This window comes from Colias croceus, chromosome Z (assembly GCF_905220415.1).
Source record: "Colias croceus chromosome Z, ilColCroc2.1".
In the NCBI taxonomy this organism is placed as follows: Eukaryota; Metazoa; Arthropoda; class Insecta; order Lepidoptera; family Pieridae; genus Colias; species Colias croceus.
The window spans coordinates 2,612,724-2,620,079 of NC_059568.1; positions in this window are offsets into that span (position 1 = coordinate 2,612,724).

The window sequence follows — 7,356 nt, forward strand, 5'->3', positions numbered from 1 at the left end:
ATTTTGTGTACTTTTAGTCGTTTTGATTTTATGAAACCTATTCGAAACTAAATGCTCGTGAAACTATAACACACCGTTTCTTCACTATTTTTAGTCAATTATTTTAAGCGATTTAAAAAAAAAATATCAATTTTCACGTCATGTATGCGTACAAAAATAATTATTACCTTGTTATGTATCTACATATAACACGTCTTAATTATTAGAGGATGCATGGGGCCACCCAAGAAGGACTTGCACCTGGTAGCGATTGCGACATCGCGCACACCTGCGATTCCACAGAATGTTGCGGCATTCACCACCACCGCGACGCTGCCCCGCCGAAGACGATGAACACTCTTGGTTCCAACATTGAACCGGAGGCACGTAGATTAAGTTAGGAATAATTTATAATGTAATTTTTTTACAATAAATTATTAATAAGTAAATTTCAGTTTTTTTTTGCGCCTTCGCGGGCCGGTCCATATAATTACCTATTAGTTATTATGTAATGGAACATAAACAAAACCAAAAACGTAGTCGAATGGTGAAAAATATAACCTCACTGATCTATCTCAATTTCTGTCCGTTCCTTCGTTACGTACTATCTATCTAAAACTTAATTCCGAGCATATTTTCGTAATTTATACGTCATTTTCGATATTGAAGTAGATGACAAAACCATGAAGACTAATGTGGCACCAAGCAAATTGCTTTGTCGCCAATCTTTTTGCCGTCTCAGCTTTTGGAGCGAATTCAAAGAACAGTGTTGCCGCGTAGAAGATAATTTCAGTTTTCATATTTTATCGTTAAAGAAAATAGAGCGCGATAGAACCAATTTACTTTGAAACTATTTACGAAAAAAACTAAAATCTGCTGGTGATCTGAAGTATTTGTGTGAGAACTTTAAATTGTGTCCAGCGGTTTTCAGATCGTTTTTATCGAAAAATAACCCTTAGTTACATGTTTTTAAGTTGCAATCGACAATCGCTTAATTGAGGTAAGGTTTAACGTTGGTTTAACGGTTCCGAGAAATATACATATACAATTACATAAATTCTTTAATTAATGATGCGTTGTCAGTGTTATCCGTCGACTAATCTGATAACAGGGGATAAAATTCACAGATGTTTTAAACAGGGTCTGAAAAGAATGACATAATCTTATACCAGACTTACCCTAAAAGAGTGTATTTAAGAGAGTATTTTGATGCATATATAACATGCATATATTGTAACAATAGCAAGCCGGCATACTTCAAATACATAAAGTATTTCAAATGCATTTTAAGTGATTGCCATGTGTCTTCCAGCTTTACGAGTTTTGTAGTACTATTACATTTTATATTAAAATGAATCAATAAACATAGCCCGGAAAAACTTGTATACATCATAATAGTTCAGGATACATCGCCCATTTTTGCAAGTGACTACTATCAAGCTGATTTTCCGTTTGTAGCTTTATTTTGATGAGACACCGAATAATTTCGTGTACGAAACTCTCGATTGTGATAGCTAACAGAGATAACAAGGATATTATTTTTTGATTTGATGGTTCTCAAATATTTATTACGCTATTTGTAGGACAATATGTCTGTTGAATTATATAAACATTAACTAAGTGAAAACAAAAAAATCAGCTTGTTAGTAATCATTTATGATGACCTCGTTATCGATACACTTTGGAAAGGGGGACTCTTTGAACAAACCATAGATTTTGTAGGACAAATATTTTTTCGAATAATTTAGGTAATTATCTTTCAGAGATTGACCAAAAAAATAAAATTCAGTTAGTAATAAATATTTGAGAACCATCAAATCAAAAATTTTTATCCTTGTTATCTCTGTTAGCTACCACAATCGAGACTTTCGTACACGAAATTATTGGGCGTCTCATCAAAATAAAGCTACAAACGGAATTAGCTTGATAGTAGTCACTTGCAAAAATGGGCGATGTATCCTGAACTATGACACATGCAAATAATATTAAGTCACATATCATAGTTACACCCGGAAAATGTTTATTTCTATCGCTCTTTCAAAATACAGTCAATATTAAATATAAAAGTACGCTGTAAAAAATATATCCTTTCGAGCAAATCATAAATTGTCAGTCGTACAATTTGGCACCGAATTTCGTAAAATAACATTTCGGCGTCTCGTAATTTATTTCATCAAAATTGTGCAAACATTCTGTACAATTTTTTACAACAGTTCATCTTGGTTGTTTGTCGCAATCCTTAGAATTCTGGGTCCATTTCATTATAATATGAAATATAATATTATAAAGCTGAAGAGTTTGTTTGTTTGTATGTTTGTTTGTTTGTTTGAACGCGCTAATCTCGGGAACTACTGGTCCGATTTGAAAAATTCTTTCGGTGTTAGATAGCCTATTTTTCGAGGAAGGATCATCACGCTACGACCAACAGGAGTTGAGCCACGGGGGTGAAACCGCGCAGAGCAGCTAATATGAAATATAAGTGAAGTCCCGTATCCCCTAGTCGGGTAAGGGGCAGATGCATTATGCATACATCTGTTTAACTGATCGATTTTTAGGGACAAGTAAGTGATCAGGCTTCCGCGTCCTGCCAGACCGAGAAATCTTTTTTTTTCTTCATCGGTTATCGAACCCAGGTCCCCTCGGTTCTACGCTCACCACTGTACCAAGGAGGCGGTTATGACGTAGTATAGTGGGAAAATCTTGGATCTTAAAGTCATGATACAGAATATATTAGAATTCATAATTCGTTCCTAATCTTTCTAGGATAGGTGTCGTGCTACGGCATAAATTGGTCTTGTGTCGAGGATCCTATACAACAATTGTTATGTACTTACAATATAATAGGTTCAAGATCTGAATACTCACTTTTCTACGGCCCTTTTGTAATTATTAAGGATCTACGCATCTCCCTTGTTTCTTTTAGCTAGTAGTTATCTCTGTATCATTAAAATAATTAAAAGTAAAATATTTTTTTAATGCTATTAAAATAAATATTTTACGGTTGATTTGGGTAATGATAAATGTAAAATATTGTAATATTTGAAATCCAAACGAAGTGGACTAAATTTCTTAATGAAATGTTATGTATTTTATTCTCCTATTAAACCTCAAAGTGTAAAGTAAACCAAATATAAACAATAACATATTTATTTCAGAGTTGTTATAAATTATAGAATAGGAATAGGCTAGTTTTGTTTGTAGATTTTATAGGCGTTCAATATTATAATTTTAAGGCAAATTCTGTGGTTTCTGATTAACACAAATTGAAGTAGTTATTACCCAATTAACGCAAATACACTTCATAAAATGAAATCAACATTCACACATGATGCTACAAAATGTAAGTGCATTTATATTATTTGTCATATTTATGATATTCCCTGAATGATTATTTTGTAAGTAAATTATGTTAATGCAATTTATAATGAAAGCGGATAAGTGGAATTAATTATTATCTATAACAAATATGAAAGCGCAAATTAAATAATTAATATATTTTAAAAAACATGTTAACTTGAAAGTTAGGTATCTCATTTTGAAGTCTACTACATGTTATTTTGTTGAACATAAAACGCACCTCCAGTATTTATTTTCGCTAACTAAACATAAACGCAACCTACTGATGGAAACGGTAACTAAAATACACAAGTGTAATAGGACATTTCACTCAACATACTCTGAAACTAAGCAAATATATACTTGTACTATGTTTGTTTCTTAACACAAACATCTACTCATATCACACATCACTACATAGTATAAAACAAAGTCGCTTTCTCTGTCCCTATGTTCCTATGTCCCTTTGTATGCTTAAATCTTTAAAACTACGCAACGGATTTTGATGCGGTTTTTTTTAATAGATAGAGTGATTCAAGAGGTAGGTTTTAGTATATAATTTATTAGGTTTTAGACAAAGCGGGCGAAGCCGCGGGCGGTAAGCTAGTATTTGTATAGTTTAGAAAACTTGTAAGGTAATATTACAAAATAACTTTAGAACATTGAAAAGATATCTTGAAAATTGTATTAATTAAAAACCTTGCATTTTAATTTTATCTCTGATAAGAAATGCTATGAATATTTATCGTGCTAGTACAAAGTGTATTACTGTATTTTATAAAAGGACCTTCAGTGTGATAAAATACAAAGCTAGCTAGCTTTCTGGCATTTTTTTCGTGTAAAAGGGTACTTACAAGTTTACAACATTTTTAATTTTATTTTATTTTTATGTGTGTCTTCTACATGAATGTATTCCTAATTTCCGCATTTGCCTGAAAATATTTTTACCTGTAAACAGATCTTTTGGAATTAATAAAAGTAAGAATAATGTAACCAATTATTAAAATTGTCGTCCGTCTATTTCTTCCGGCTAATCTGTAAGGGGAGATTTGTTTCCACAAGACCCAGGGCTATTTTCTGTCCAATTAGGATCACAAAAAATAAAAAAGCAAGCAAAGTCACAGACGACAGCTAGTCCATAATTACTCCGTCTGTAGCTTGTTTAAGTCGAAAAACATGAAATGATCGCGTTATGAATTAATTAATATCATTACGCTTTAATACCTACCTGACATTTTTTCGTTACGCGTGACATTTTTCCGTTACGCGTCATCTTTTTCTTATCCCTACCACGCGTGATTCGACGTATTTCTGTAAAGTTGCATATAGTAAATTATTTTTTGAAAAATAAGGTCATAAAGAAGTTTCACTTCTCACGTGTGTACACTAGTACACGCACACATTTTTTTCTAAGCTTGTAGTTCTAGATTTGCTAATATAACTGATATTGAATACTCACTTTTCTACGTATATTTTCTTACATTATTAATTGTAAACATAACATTGACTATTGAGTAAGTTTATGAAGTTGTGTATGCCATAAATATAATTAGAAAAGAATCAATAAATTATTACAGCCCGCACTTGGCCGATATGTCGAGATGATACTAAAACGTTAAATAAATATCGAGTCATGGAAACAATTGCCATTAGGTTTGAAAGCTCGTAAAAATATATGGCTTTAAATTTCAGCAACAAAAAGTGTGTTAAGTGAAAAATACGAATAAAATGCATGTCTAGTATAAAACAAATGTGAAACATGGACGATAAAAATAATGGGTTCCATTTAATGGCGGATTAAAATATCCGTTTATCAATAAAGAAGGGTTTTTTCAGGAATTAGAATCGTGTTTATTGATGTGTTACATTTTTTTTTATTCGATGAGCTTTTTATTATACGTACTTGTTTAAACATCCATTTACGTTATTCTTTAACTAGCTTCCGCCCGCGACTCCGTCCGCGCGGATGTCGGTCTTCGAATGGATGGTTTATTTCTCCATTTTGAGTAACTCTGACAATATATAAGTGAGTATCTGAGTATATCTATTGGACCCTAATACGGCTAGGCCTATAATAATACGCAACGTGTGTTCTCGGTTCTACAGAACAACGTCTATGGATAAAACTGAAAAATTAAGATAAATTTTTTTCTACGTATTTTTCCAGGATAAAAAGTATCCTATTTTACGGCCAGGATAATAAGGTATAATTATACCAAGTTTCATCGAAATCGAACCGTTAGTTTTCACGTGATGCCTTCACATACAGACAGACAGACAGACAGACAGACAGACGGACAGACAGACAGACAAAAAAATTTTTAATCACATATTTGGGTTTGGTATCGATCCAGTAACACTATTATGCTATTTATTTTTTCAATATTTTCAATGTACAGAATTGACCCTTCTACAGATTTATTATATGTATTATATGTATATGTATTAGATATATATAAATCTCGTGTCACAATGTTTGTCCTCAATGGACTCCTTAACCACTTAACCGATTATAATAAAATTCGCACACCATGTGCAGTTCGATCCAACTTGAGAGATAGGATAGGTTTTATCCCGGAAATCCCTCGGGAACGGGAACTATGCGGGTTTTTCTTTGAAAACGCGGGCGAAGCCGCGGGCGGAAAGCTAGTATAGGTATATATTTTTTACGTTATAACAACTCACAAGTAACTTTAAATATTATTTTTCTAAAGTAGGATGTGATAAGAAGGCTTTCTTAATACATTTAAAGGCATGAATAAATTACTAACATAGCTAATTCCCTGGATCGTATGCTTTGTCAAATGCTAGGTAAGCATTCAGCTTAGCAGAGTCATGTGTTCATTTTGTTACGTAATTTGGCAACAATTCTGTGTTCAGAATTAAACGTCTCATTTGGCTTCTAGAAGGTTCCGTAGCGTTATTGCAGTTTACAGATCAATTATAGAGATGTTAACGCTTTGTTTTATCATTCTTGTTTCTTAAAACCATTGTTTCTTAATACTCAATCATTGCATCTGTACAGTCACGTGGTCTCCTCTGAAAATCAGTGCAGCAATACATTTTAAATAATGGTTGCTACTTTGCTGACGGGGAGGCCTTTTTGCCTCCATTGCTATCTTTTTTTTTTGTTTTGTGTGTTATATTACTAAGATTTTTTTTTACATGGTGGCAAATAAAACGTTTCCTATTTCTATTTATATTTCAAAACCAAGAGTAACAAGTTCAAATGGCAACGCATGCAGTAAGGTAAGTGCAAATTATAAAATTAGAAAGAAACCGTTTATTTCAACGCACACAACACACATTTCAAGTAGAATTGTAAATTATATGTACCCACTAGCTGTGCCCGCGACTTCGTCCGCGTGGAAAATTGACTTTGGATAGTTTTCCCACGATAAAAAGTACCCTATTAGACCAGGGTAGATAATTTTTGAAACAAAAAAAAATCGCAGTAGGATGAAAAGGAGGGGAATATGATAAAAATAAAAGGAAAAATAAATTACGGTCAATCCGAGTTCGGGAAGTGGGAGGGGGGAGCTTTTAAGAGAAAAAATGGTTTCTCGCGATCTCCGACAAAACTACAAGTCCTACGGAAAAAAGTTCAATGGCAAAGTTGTAATAAAAAGATCTACAACCTTTGTATTTACAATTTTTTCACATAACCCCAAAATTTAGGTCAAAAATTAAAAAAAAACCAAGTTTTTGGTTTTTTATTTTAATAAGTTTTTTATTAAATTTTTTATTTTAAAATTTGGTGGAAACTTACTTTATTATGTCCCAAATACACTGTAATTTATTTGATTTAAAATATTTATTTTATCGCCTTATTTTGAATTAATACCAAAAAAACAACCTAATTTTAAATCGAAAACTCACCCGTCAAAATATCAGCTTTATTCAAAAACTTGGGGAGCCTTTTGTTCATTGAAATCTCTACTTTCATATGGTGTGAAAAATAAACATTATCTTCTTATTCTTATTCTTAAGTGTGCACAGACGATTTTTCCGTAAGTATTACAGATAACAAAAAATTTTAAA